The sequence below is a fragment of the Orycteropus afer genome, unplaced genomic scaffold, assembly GCF_000298275.1.
Source record: "Orycteropus afer afer isolate SDZICR_OR568_19922 unplaced genomic scaffold, OryAfe1.0 scaffold00350, whole genome shotgun sequence".
NCBI classification, from domain to species: Eukaryota; Metazoa; Chordata; class Mammalia; order Tubulidentata; family Orycteropodidae; genus Orycteropus; species Orycteropus afer.
The window spans coordinates 1,617,406-1,632,266 of NW_006921937.1; positions in this window are offsets into that span (position 1 = coordinate 1,617,406).

Consider the following 14,861-nt stretch of genomic DNA (forward strand, 5'->3'; position numbering starts at 1 on the left):
TCAGTTAAGGGACCCTTTGCTGCTTCATAAAGAGGTTTGGCCAGGAGGCTGAAATTAGGGATCCATAGTCTAAAGTTGCCTGCTAGTAGTAAAAAGGAGAGGATTTCTTGTTTGGAAGTGGGGACGACCATAGAGGATATAAGATGTTTCCTATCCATGTTTATTCCTCTGTACTGAGAAGTAGGGTGAATCCCAAGTAGGTGACCCTAGTTTGGGAGAGCTGAGCCTTTTTGGGAAAGACATGATGGCTTTTGTCTCCCAGGAAATTACGGAGTTCTATGGTATGTTGTTTGGACAGTTCTAAGTTAGAACTACAGAGAAGGAGGTCGTCAACATACTGCAAGAGTGTACTGGGGGCTAGGTCTAGGTGTAGCGTAGGTCAGAAGCTAGGGCCTCACCAAACAAGTGAGAACTATTCCTAAAATCTTGGGGCAAGAAAGTCCATGTGAGTTGTTGGGAGGTGTTAGTGAAAGGGTCAGTCCATGTGAAGGCAAAGAGATTTTGAGAGTCTTCTGCCAAAGGTATGGAGAAGAATGCATCTTTAAGATCTGAGATCTAGTACTATGTAGTGGGTGGTAGTCACAGGGATTAGAAAGAGAAGAGTGTAAGTATTAGGAACTACTGGATGTATAGGGAGAACTGCCTCATTGATGATTTGAAGGTCCTGGACCAATCAATAGGATCCATCTGGTTTAAGGACAGGTAAATAGTGGCTAAGGCACTTGACTGCTAACCAGAAGGCTGGCGGTTCAAACCCACCAGTCACTCCTCAGAAGGAAGATGGGGCAATCTACTTCCGTAGTGATACTGCCTCGGAAACCCAAGGAGGGGTCGCTATGAGTCAGGGCCGACTCGATGGCACATAACAACAACAACAAAATGGGGTGTTGTAAGGGGAGTTGGTAGGTTTAAGGAGGCCCGCCTGGTGGAGGCAATTAATGATGGGCTGAAGGGCTCTTTGGCTCTCTAAAGGAAAAGGATATTGGGGCATACAGGAATAAACCCTTGGATTTTTTAAGTGGATAGATATAAGTTGGTGATGCCAGGCAACTGAGGGGGTAGAAGTCCCAAACAATTGGGTTAACTAAAGTAGGGTCTATGAAGTATGGAGACAGTGAGGTGATGGCAGGTGCGAGAAGAAGGAAAAAGGAGGAATCAGAATAGGGATTGTTGGAGGACAGAAGAAGGGGGTGACATAGTTAATGAGGTCTGGAATTTGATTAAAATGTCTCTGCCAAGGATGGGGGTAGGACATCTGGGCAGGATGAGGAAGGAGTGTGTAAAAGGAGTCCCAAATAGGCAGCAACTTACAATGGGTGTTGTTAAAGGTTTTGATATTACCCCATCTGCTCCCATAATAGAGACAGAGAAAGAGACAAGTGTCCTTGCAAATTCGGAAAGGGCAGAATAAGTGGCCCCGGTATCTATTAAAAATGGGATTGGCTTACCTGCCATTGCCATTATTACCTGTGGGTCTGTGGTTGAGATGGAAATTGATGGGGCCTGTTCCAGGCCTGGGCACCCTCAGTCTTCAGCGGTGAGGCCAAAGAGTTCAGGAAGCTCCAAACCAGACTCAGAGGAGGGTATTTTTGGAACAGGTGCAATCCTGCCTTGAGGGGCTTGATCACGGTCTTTCAAGTGTCCCTTTCAGTGTCCCTCCTTGCCACACGCTGGGCAGGACCCAGGTGGGGGTCTCGGGTTTGGGCAGGATTTGGTCCAGTGGCTCCCTTCACCACATTTGAAGCACAGTCCCAGAGGAGGCTCAAGTTTACCTCTCCACAGTTCCGGAGGAGGTTTAAGAGTGAGTTTCTCTTTCAGGACCTGTTTCATGGAGCCTTGAATGGTGGTGGCCAGGAGTTGGGCCTTTTCCTGATCTTGTCTTTGTTTCTGTAGCCTTAATTCCTCATCTCTATTATTAAAGACCTTAAAGGCAAGGTTAAGTAGATCCTTTGAGGGGTTTGAGGGCCCAGTGTCCTGTTTCTGCAGTTTACATCTTATATATCTGGAGCTGATTGGGAGACAAAAATGCATGTTGAGAAGTAGAATTCCCTCTGGGGAGGTTGGATTAAGAGTTGTATATTTCTGTAAAATTTCTGTGAGGCGAGTGAGAAAGAGGGCTGTATTTTCTTCAGGGCCTTGGGTAATCTCTTTAAGTTTTTCATAGTTAACTGCCTTATGAGTTGCCTTTCTTAGGCCGGCAATGAGACAAGTGATCATATGACCACGGTGTTGCCTGTCTGGGGAGTCTATCTGATAGTTCCAGATAGACTGGGTCAGTTTGAGGGTCAGCTGCAGACCCTAAGGGGAGAGCTGCGTCGTGTCTATGAAGTTCATCTGCATGAACCTGAGCTGCCTGCCAGATGCATTCCTTTTCTTCTGGGGTGAAGGAAGAGGTTAAAATGACATAAATATCATGCCAGGTAAGATCATAAGACTGGCTAATATACTCTTTGGTATAGGTAGTGGGGTCAGTTGAAAAGGAACCAAGGCGCCTCTCAGTCAGGGATAGGTCAGACAAGGACAAGGGAGCATGAACCCGGACAATGCCTTCAGCCCCCACCACTTCCTAGAGTGGGAGAATGGGAGCTATGGGCTGGGTGGTTTGAGAATGAGTTTGTGGCCGAGGAGAAAGAAGAAGAAGGTCTGGGTCCAGAGGAAGGACCGGAGAGGCATATGGAGGGGGACTCATCGAAGGGGGTGCAAGAATGGTCATCTCCGTCAAAAGGAGTCTCAGATTCCAGGAGTTCTGAGTGAGAGGAGGTAGGGTTGGTGGAAGAGGGTTTGGAGTGAAGCAGGAAGATTTGATAGGCAGAGTAGGACTGACAGAGAAAGGGTCGATTCCAGAGGGTAAAGAAGGCTTGGTCATAGAGGGTCTCTAACCATTTCCCAGTGCATTTCCCAGCGACAAAAATCGTTTAAGTCACGGAGGACATTTAAATAGAAAGTGCCATTTTCAGGCCACTGAGAGTCACTGTCTAATTTATATTGAGGCCAAGCAGTATTACAGAAAAAATGAAGAGAGGCCAAGTTGAGGGAGATTGGTTGAGAGAGGATAAGTGACACTTTGAATTCCACAGGTGTTAGGACCAAAGGAAAGGTGTCCCTGTCGTTTGGCCTGACACTGGAGAGGAGAGTGAAACAACCCCTGTGTGGGTGTCCCCAGCTTAGGAGGGCAGAATTCCAGGGGCCAAAGCCGGAGGTTGAAGCTGGAGGATTTCTGGCCTAGCGCTAGGTCTTGAGAGAAGTTGACAAATCAGAAATCCATATGGGAAAGACAAAATGTCACTTACCAAAGATGAATTGGCCAGTGGTGGATGCAGAGTCAGCAATGGGAGGAACAGATCCTCCCTGGGTTCCCCTCGGCAATTCCCAGGTTTGGGTACCAAATATGTTAGGTGTCAAATACCGAGAGGAACAGGTCCAGGGTGAATTATTAGAAAAATAAATTTTATTGAATCATCTGTCTGGCAGATGAGCTGAGGCTTAGAGTAGCATCAGCCCCAATCCTGTCTCCACAGGGTACTTAAGTAGTATTTTAATGCAGGAGGTAGATTGCCTATTTCAAAAGAACCAATCCTAAGTGTTGAAGAGGATCTAAACTGCAAGGGAAGGCAGGGACAAGATAAGCCTGGGGATAGAGAGAAAGGATCCCAGCAGAAACTGAGGGTGAAGGTAGGGGGCAGATTCATGGTGGGAAATGTAGAGAAAGAACCCCACTGGAAACTGGGGGTTTAGGGGGAGCAGGAAAGTAAACAAAGAACTTCACCGGAAATTAGAGGTTTGAGGGTGGGAGCACCTGAACAGTGGGAAAGGACACAAAGAGTCTAAGCAGAAATTAGGGGGTGAAGACTAGGAAAGTACTGAGAGAGGGCAGAAACTGGGTAGTTACTGGCAGGCTGGGTAGAGGGTGAAGGATTTATCTATTAACCCCATTTCCAATTCTTCAAACTCAAGTATAAGTATCTCTGCAAAATGGGAGAAGGTTAGTAGTCATCTTGGATCCACTCTAGCCCGCCGCTGCTGGACAATGAATTGCTAGCAACATTTGTAAGCCTGCTTTCTTATCTTTTTAATTCTTTCTCTTCCTATTCTTTTTGTTTCTCTTCTGAATATATGTTCATGTCTCTGACTATGCCTCTGAGAAAGTTTTTCAGACTTTTGCTACCTACTCAAGAGGAAATTTTAGCCTCCTTGGAAAGCTCAAGCAACACAGAATAGAACTGCTCCATAGGATTTTTTTGGTTATAATAGAAAGCCTGCTGGCACAGTGGTTAAACACTCGGCTGCTAACCACAGGGTTGACAGTTCAAACTCACCAGCTACTCCATGGCAGAAAGATGTGGCAGTCTGTTTCTGTAAAGATTTACAGCCTTGGAAACCCTGTGAAGCAGTTCTACTTTGTCCTATAGGGTCACTATTGTTACCAGGGTCCCTGAAATCTGAGCAGGGGTCCTTGCCTTTTACTGACAAAGAATTGAACAGGTGAGGCAAAATGTCCATATGAACCAAAGTTTATTAAAGAGAAAGAAGAAGGGAGGGGCTCTCAAGGGAGAGACAGAGAGGGGCTTTCATCTACCCTAGCCTCCAATCTCTTCCCAAATAGAGGGTTTCCTAGGGTTTATAAAGGGTTTTAGGAAGGGACAAGACATCATGTTTATTCAAAGAAGAGGTGGGGATTTCTGGGTGACATTATGAAAACCAGATGTGCATGTAGGAGATAGCCAGATGGAGTCCACCACAAAGGCTATAGGAACAAAGATGGAACCTATAGCAAAGGCTGCGGGGATGTTGCCATGACTTATTCTGGGATGTTGCACTTGTGTGATGTCTGTGGACCCTGGTTTGAGTCTCAGTAAGGGATTCCTGACTGCCTCTGGTGGAAGGTCACTTTGTTGGTTAAGTTGAATTTTAGTGTGCATGCTCTGTACCTGTTGAGGTACTTGAAGGACAACTCCTGAGGTTTATCAGCATTTTACAATGATTAGGTTTGTGGGGTTTTTAAAAATGTAATTTCTTATCTTGCCTAAGGGCCTGGCTTGCTAGCCAGCAGCAAAAATTATGTGGTGGTCTGCACATAGGTTTAAATTCCAAGGATACTGGGTCAGGGACTTTTTTGACCTGACTAGCTCAATTCCCTGCCTGTCTTATTATGAATTGGAATTAACTGACTTCTCTACCAAAGCAAATTGATAGGCTTTCTTCAGCAGGACCATTGGGTAGGTTCCAACTGCCAACCTTTAGGTTAGTTGTTGTTGTTGTTATGTGTCATCGAGTCATCTCCAACTCATAGCGACCTTGTGTACAACAGAATGAAACACTGCCCAGTCCTGTGCCAGCCTAACAATCCCTACTCTACCTGAGCCCATCACTGCAGTCACTATGTCAACCCATGTTGTTGAGGGCCTTCCCCTTTTTTGTTGATCTTTCACTTTACCAAATATGATATCCCTCTCCAAGAATGATCCTTAGGTTAGTAGTCAAGTGCATATTGCTTTCGCCATCAGAGAACTATACCCCATAAAAATGTAAAGCCTGCTGCTCTCAAGTCGATTCTGACTCATAGCAACCCTATTGGACAGTGTAGATCTGCCCATAGGGTTTCTAAGACTGTAATATTTATTGGAGCAAACTGCTACATCTTTCTCCCATGGAGGGGCTGGTAGATTCAAACCACTGACCTTTTCATTTGCAGCCAAGTGATTAACAAGTCTGTCACCAGGGTTCCTTATACCCCCAATTACCAAAAAAAAATCCATTGCCATCCAGTCGATTCCTACTCATAATGAGCTATAGGGCACAGTAGAACTGCCCCGTAGGGTTTCCAAAGACTATAAGGTTTACAGAAGCAGACTGCCACATCTTTCTCCCTTGGAGCAGCTGGTAGGTTCGAACCACTAACCTTTTGGTTAGCAGCTGAGTGTTTTAACCACTGTGCCACCAAGGCTCCTTCATACCCTCATCAAAAAAACCAAACCCACTGCCATCAAGTCCATATGACTCATAGTGACCCCTCCTTCGGTTTCTGAGGCGGTATCTCTATGGAAGTACATTGTCCAGTCTTCCTTCCAAGGAGTGGCTGCTAGGTTAGCAGTCAAATGCCTTAGGCACTATGTCACCAGAGCTCCTAAATAGGAGTGGTTAAGTAATTTATAATGCATCAGTACTGCGGAACATTGTGTTGTTTGTTAGCATTCAGCATCCATTTCTACCTCTTTCTATGTTTCTTCTTACCCATAGGAGCCATAAAGCTGAAAACTCTTTATCTCAAATTGTCTTGCAGCTACAGTTTTGGAAGAGAATATGGTTCCCCCGATGAGAAGCATGTATCTAAAATTTGGAAGTTGGAAGTATGACCTCTTCTTCATACAGAGCTGACAGCTCACTAGCATTTGCAGCCATACTCAGCATTCCAGTGCCTAGTTATCAGCTTTTTCATAATCTAGAGGTAGTTGCCCAGATGCTGCAGCCAGTGTCTAGTCACCAGTTGCGTGGGAACTGAGGCAGCTGTGGGGTTTGAGCTGTGGAAGAAGCATCAACTTCCTGACAGTGTAGCCTCAAAATAAGAATCCAGTATCGGGCCCCTGTCTTCTATCCTGAACCCATCCAACAATTGTGTAAGTATCAAATTTCTCTATGTTAAATCTCTTTCTATCTGAAACTTCTAGACTGGTTTCTGTTTTCTGCATTGAATTTTGACAGATAATAATGCTATGTAGATGTCAAGAAGAATTAAGAAGACTTACATGAGCTATGGAAAAATATCAAGTAATAGCGTTTGAGTAGAAAAATACAAGTTGAGGACAGGGTGTAAGGTATATTTTATGTGTGTAATATTAAAATGTGTGTGTGTATAGTTATACATATGCACATATACATGCTTCTTTATGCATAGAAAAATTCAAGAAGGTTATATCAGAACATGGTATCTGTATTTGCTTCTGGGAAATCAAAAGTGGGGTCTGAAATAGGAGAGAGATTTACATTTCACTTACATACTTCTTAAATTTTTTTTTTTTTTTACCTTGCTCATAAAGAACAATTGTTTTCCAAATAATTTTTTTTAATTTGAAGGGAAAATGACAAAATTCTGTAATAATTCAGAAACAGAAATATACTTCCATTATCCCACCAACCTAACATATTTTAATTTTATATGTTGTTGTTGTTATGTGCTGCCGAGTTGGACCCGACTCATAGCGACCCCTCCTTGGGTTTTCGAGGCAGTATCACTACAGAAGTAGATTGCCCCATCTTCCTTCCAAGGAGTGGCTGGTGGGTTTGAACCACCAGCCTTCTGGTTAGGAGTCAAGTGCCTTAGGCAGTATGCTACCAGAGCTCCTTTAATTTTATATGGTCCCTAATCCCTCTAAATCTTTTAAATTTTTCTTCATTTAAAAAATTTTCACAGTGAGATCTGCACACGTACAATTTTATAGTTTGTAATTTGTTTTGTTTGCTTGCTTCTTATATATGACCAACATTTAGGGAGTACGTACCATTGCCAGCTGTGGTAATTAAAAACTTCCTTCAATCATATTTCATTGAAACTAAGATGTTATTGATTGTAAATTGCTTCATTATCTCATGTATCATTAAGAAAGAACTTTAAATAGTGCCATTAAACTTTAACACAAAGAACACACAGTTGATGTTGTTCAATTGAATCACATATCTCTGGAAGTTAAGCAACTTTTATCTAAAGTCAACAGGAAATATCTGACATATTGATGCTTGACACCTTAATGATGGTTCTGCACCATGTATGAATTGGTCACACCAGCCTCTCATTGCTTTGCAATTTCTTTGCTCTATCTTGTTGTTGTTGTTGTTATGTGCTGTTGAGTCAGACCCGACTCATAGCGACCCCTCCTTGGGTTTCCGAGGCAGTATCTTGAGGGTTTCACAATTTCTCCTGCCTCACTTGCATTGGCCAACATATGATAGGCTCTTACTATAGTTACAAAATGTAACAGAGCTTCATCCTCAAGGTGACTTTGCGTGAATTTGTGGAATTGCAGTTTTTCCTTCAGAGACAAAAATTTGCTTTACTAATATCAAATCTAGGAGCTCTGGTAGCATAGTGCCTAAGGCACTTGACTGCTACTAACCAGAAGGCTGGCGGTTCAAGCCCACCCGCCACTCCTAGGAAGGAAGATTGGGCAATCTACTTCTGTAGTGATACTGCCTTGGAAACCCAAGGAGGGGTTGCTATGAGTCAGGTCTGACTCGAGGGCACATAACAACAACAATATCGAATCTAAGTCATTCTGCTATACTTTTAGGAGCTCTGGTGGCGCAGTGGTTAAGGCATTCAGCTGCTAACCAAAAGCTTGGTCATTCAAACCCACCAGCCCCTCTACAGGAGTAAAATGAGGCAGCCTGCTTCTGTAAAGATTGACAGCCTTGGAAACCCTGTGGGGCAATTCAACTCTATCCTACAGGAATGCTATGAGTCAGAATCAACTCAATGACAGTGGGTTTGGTTTTTTGTTTTGACTCTGCTTCTGTGCCTTTGTCCTTATACAGTCCCTTTTTATTTCCATGTTAAAACATAATGTTATTTTAAAGGAATTGTAAAAACAATTACTTAAAATTTCTTAGTATCACTGCTCATAGAATTCAGTTGATATGATAATTACATGAACAGTGCTGACCAAGTTCACACATGTATAGGCAATTGTAACCAAGTGATTGCAAGACACCATCAATTTTAAGGCACAGCTCAGTATTAGAGATGTTAAAATGTGTGTGGGGGGGGGACGTTCTCCTTAAAATACATAAAACATTATATTCCATTTTATTTGATCCTCAAACAACCTTTAAGTCATTTTCTTTATTCCTCAAATGAAAAAGCTGAGGAACAAAAAGATTATCAAGGCTTATAGTTATTAAGAAGCGGGTTTTCTTTTTAAAAGCAGTCAATCTTGTTCCACTGCCCACAATCTAACCATTAAACTATGTTAGTAGCAGAGAGTAAGCCTTTTGCACCACGCAGAGACCTTAAAGACACACATGTTATTGGATTTGGGGCTCACCAAGGAAATCCAGGATGATCTCATCTCAATATACTTAATTTAATTATATCTGCAAATGTCTTTTTTCCTAAGTAGATAATATTCACAGGTTCTAGAAATCACCATGTGAACATATCTTTGACGGCCATCATTCTACCTACCACGGACATCATAAGTTTTTTCTCATGTTATTATAAGTTACTCACATGCATTATTTTTAATGGCTGAATAATATTCTGAAAGGAGCTCTGGTGGCACAGTGCCTAAAGTGTTTGATTGCTGACCAGAACATTCTGTTGGCGGTTCAAACCCAACAGCTGCTCTGCAGAAAGAAGATGAGGCAATATACTTTCATAAAGATTTACCACCTCAGAAACTCACTGGGGGTCACTATGAGTTGGAATCGATTTGATGGCACTGAGTTTGTTTTTTTGGTATAATATCCCACCATATTATTTCAGTAGTGTAGGATGTTTACACAATTTTCTTCTTAAAAAAAATGAGCATCATTTTTTAGGGCAGTTTTAGGTTTATAGAAAAATTACACATAAACTAGAGAGTTACCATACATCCTTTCGCAATGTACAATATTTCTTCTATTAACAGCTTGAATTTCTGTGGTATATTTGTTATAATTGATAAACAGCATTGATACATTATTATTAACTGAAATCCATAGTTTATATTTTACTTGAGTCCACAATCAATACCAACTGGAGTGCAGTCAAGAAATCAAAACATCTAGCTAAACAATGGACAAGCATATAGTGTCCGACTCAACACCACATAACAACAGCAACAACAACAACATAGGGTGAACATTTACACCGGGTAGATACACTCTTAAGCACGATCAGTCATGGGAGAACAGAAGGGCAGCATTTGCACAGGGGGCAGGAATGCATAGGAAAGAAGGACACAAGGAAGAGATAACTATAGGGAGGAAATGAGGCGAGATCTGTCACACTGTGGGGATTGTAGCCAATGTCATGAAGCAAAAAGTATACAGACTACTGTGTGGAAATGACTTTGCTCTGTAAACTTTCACCCAAATCACAATAAAAATTAAAAAAAGAAGAAATCTAAATGACATTGCATTGGGCAAACCTACTTGCAAAAAAAGACCTCTTTAAAGTGTTAAAAAGCAAAGATGTCACTTTGGTTACTAAGATGTCACTAAGGTGTGCCTGACCCAAGCCACAGTGTTTTCAGTCACCTCACATGTATGCAAAAGCTGGACAATGAATAAGGAAGACTGAACAAGAATTGATTATTTGCATTATGGTATTGCAAAGGGGCTTTGGTGGCACAGTGGTGAAGGCATTTGGCTGCTAAGCAAAAGGTTGGCAGTTTGAACCCACCACCCACTCTGTGGGAGAAAGATGATGCAATCTGCTTCCGCAAAGATTTACGGCCTTGGAAACCCTATGGAACAGTTCTATTCAATCCTATTGGATTGTTTGAATCTACTTGATGGCAGTGGGTGGGTTTACTGGCAATTTTTTTTTCTCTTTATTTTTCTTTTTTATTTTAAGAGTTTGTTTTACATTGAACATTATATGTACATTTAGTTTCATTCTCCATTTACCATCCCCAACCCTAACCCAGTCTCCTCCCCTCCCTGCCCAGTAACCCCTCCCCTGCACCCCTCCTAGTTAAGCACTCCTGTTTGTCCTGCGTTTCCTCCATATGAATGTTGCCCCTCTGATGCCTCATGGTCGATTACTCCAAGGGATGCATTTCCATAGAATATGTGGGTGCATCACCCTGGGTTGAGTGGTCTGCATGTACATCTTGTTTACTATTTGGGCTGAGAGCCATCCCCTCAGAGTGAGCTTTATTCCAGGCCCAGAATGTATCCCAGGACCATAGTATTGGAGGCCTCATATTATTGAATCTACCAGTACTTCCAGAAGAATGAACAAATCTGTCCTAGAAAAAGTACAGCCAGAATATAATGATTCTTAGAAGTGAGAATGGCAAGACTTAGTGTCACATACTTTGGACAAGTTATTGGGTGGGATCAGTGCCTGGAGAAAGATATTATGCTTAGTAAAGTAGAGGGGCAGTGAGAAACACAAAGACCCTCAATGAGGTGGATTGATGTAGTGGCTGCAACAATGGGCTCAAACATAATAATTGTGAGGATGGCACAGGACTGGGAAGCATTATGTTCTGTTGTGTATGGGGTCACTATTAGTCAGAACTGACTCAACGGCACCTAATAACAATATAGTTTATATTAGAGTGCACATTTTATGTTGTCCAATCCTGTTGGTTTTGGTAAACGTGTCTCATGTCTCCATCATTACAATAGCATATAGAATAGCTTCACTGCCCTCAGAATGTTCTGTGCTTCACCTGTTCCTTTCTCCCTTTTCCTCCAGCCTCCTGGGATTATTCTTCTTTGGAAGCTTACAATGTTTTCTGCTATAATCAACATCTTGATTCACAAATATTTGTGTTAGTAGGTCAGATCCACACGTAGTAAATTCTGACTTAAAAGACATGAATAATTTGACAGCTCTTGATAGAGTCTGCAAAACTGTTTTGCTTGTTTTTTTTTTTTTTTTACTAGTTTTAAATTTTTACTCAGTGATCTTCTTCTTTTTTTTTTTTTTTTCATTCATTGGGAAAGCCAAAACTGTTACGATTCAATGGAGGGAGGGAGGATTGCTTCAAGCATGGGAAAGGACAGGGAGCAGGGGAGAAGAAACTTTAGTTGGAAGGAGTACTGATTCAAAATTTATTCAGATGCAAAATGAAGTTTTTGCCAGTATTTGATCAGTATGCAAAACAGTACACACAACAGAAACAGGTAGTTCTGCTCACCTTCTGTACCTGGGAAAATGTGGCCATCAGATCACAGTTGTTATACCATGCTCTGGACAAGCCATGAAGCTCCAAGACAGTATGGCCAGAGACATTAAAAAAAAAAAAAAAAACTCACTGACTCACTGCCATCAGGTCAATTCCAACTCATAGTGACCTCATAGGATTCCCAAGGCTATAAATCTTTTGAAGCTGATTGCATCGTCTTTCTCCCCTGTAGTGGCTGGTGGGTTTAAACCACTGACCTTTTGGTTAGCAGCCGAATGCCTTAACCACGGCACCACCAAAGATCCTAAAAGCGGGATTTATTTATTAGCCAACTGTTACATTAATTAAATTGAAGGTTTGAAATATAAATTTATACCTGTCATATTAGTCTGTGGACAGAAAGTATGTAAACAGAACTCTTGAGCTTCTTAATGAAGGATCAAAATGTTTTCTTTTATTAAGTTCTAAGACTGCAATCATAAATGGACGGAATAATGACCATGAGTATAAGTTGGCTCATCCCTTAGCACTTTAATGCATTTCCTTCAGAAGCTAAACACTCAAATCAAGGAAGACTGATTCTCTACAGTCAGTAATCTGCAAGGTAAAGAGTCATCAACAATTTTCTTGTCACCTTTTAATAATGTGTAGAGAGATGGAAAATTCGTTGTTAACTTGTTTGAATGACAAGTCCTACTCTCTATGTATACCACTCTACTAAATGAGGCTAGATGTGACACAAGAGAATAGAGATTTCTGAGGTACTGGTGAATATCTCATCAATTATATTGCTTTATGAAGAGATTGATGATTCCACTGAGTTGGATTATCTCTGTTTATAAAGGACTGCCATCTTTTATATTCTGGTGGTAAATGTGAATGTAGAACTACTGTTGTAAGCTGGAGAACAGATTTGATGGAGAGGCAATGCTGTGTGAGAAGACAGGGAATCTGAACTCAGACTGAGCTGGATTCAAATACTGGTTCCAGCTGCCTTATTCTCTGTGACATTAGACAATTTAACCTACTCTTGAGATTAAATGTCTTCTGTAAAATAAAGATTGTAAGGCTGAGACAGTTGTGAAGATTAGCAATAATGTGTGTAAAACTATATGCCACACAGTCAAATTATATATTTGCTGATTCAAAACATTTACACGTACAACTCAGTGACATTAATTACATGTGTGATGTTATACAACCATTATCACTATTCATTTCAAAATTATTCCATCATCATTAACAGAAACTCAGTATCACTAAGCAGTGACTCCCATTTCCCCCTCCCTCCCACCCTTAGCATCCATTAATGAACTTTGGTCTCTATATATTTGGCTATTTCATATAAGTGGGATCACACAATATTATTGTATGACTGACTTGTTTCACTTAATGTTCTCAAGTTTCATCTATGTTGTATGAGGACTTCATTTTTCTTTATGGCTGAGTAATATTCAACTGTATGTACATACATTTTGTTTTTCTACTCAGGTGTTGGTGGACATTTCAGCTGTTTGCACCTTTTGGCTTTTGTAAATAGTGCTACAATGGGCATTGGCATGCAGCTTTCTGTTTGCATTCCTGATTTCAATTCTTTTGGGTATATATCTTGGATTAGAATTTCTGGGCCATCAAATTATTTATTTTAGAGAGTAGGTTATCCTTACAAAGAATTTGGGAGTTAAGTGGCAAGTTAGATCTTCTTCTTTACTTGGATGCCAATAAGCTTCACTAGTGGTGCCATGTGCAGCATTAATGCTAATGCTTGTTTTGCATCTTGGGTGAAAGATTTCTCTATGGATGCATATATCTCCCCTTCCCCTGTTATAATAAGGAAACTTCCTGGAGCGAGACATAATTATACAGTCTACACGTAAAAGTAGAGCTATATTTTAATAATAGACCATGAATGAATGATTCATTATTCACAGTACATTGGTAAATTCAGTTAACATTGATGCTATAACTCTTCAAATAAAGTAAATAAAATGATGAAAGAATAATTGATGTTTCTGGAGCAGCACAGCTTAATAACGTGTAATGTAGTTAGTAGACAAGCCTACGGCACTACAGCACTGGCAATTTTGCTAGCAAAGTGATGTATTGATTTAGGGGACACCAATAGAGATATGCTATTTCTTTTCAAATTAGAAAATGAAATTATAATCCTGTTATAATAAAGGTCTTTTATATATTTAAGTTATATGGCGGGCACTTTAAATTTACAAAATCCTATAGTATTTAGTAAAGTCTGATAGCTCTTTTTGGAATTAAACTGAAAAACTCTCTGATGAGAAGAAATCCCTGAAGTCAGCCTAACCAACCATTCAGCAAGAGATTTCCTTTGATAGCTGGGGGGGTCAAGTACCATGGGCTTTAAGGAACTGCAGGTACAGGAACTCCAAAAATACTTCACTACTCCAGGGTGAGTTCCTTGAAAACATAAATGTTGTCTTATTTTATTTGTTCCTTATACAACCCAGAACCTAGCACACTGAGGCTGGAAAATGGTCAGGCTCTATGAGTGGTTGTTGACTGAATAGCCTACTTAGTTTGGCAGTCTTTTCCACAGTGGGGCAGCAGCATCGTTTAGGGGTTTAGGGAGTTCTTCATATAGAAAGGCTAAAGTAGTTATTTAAAAGTATTTGCATTTCTATTCTCTTCCCCAGGGTTCTGTGTGTGTGAGATTGATTCATTAGATAGAAAAAGGAAACATATTAAATTTATAATTAACCTTTTCTCTTGACATGTAATTATCTAGGATTTATGACATGCTAAAGGCTACAATGTTTGAGAAAGGGACCCTAAATGTGTAAACAGAGGTATTTTTGTTTTACTCAGCTTGGAATAATACAGACATTGTTTTTCTGAAATATTTTTATTTTGAAGTAGCTAATGATCTTCTAAACAACTTAGATATATTATTCTAGTCCCATTCAGGAATAGAAATTCTAATTTTTCTCTCCAAAATTGAGACTCAAATCAGGTGAAGGCTATGTAAAATATTATAAAATATGAATTCATTTT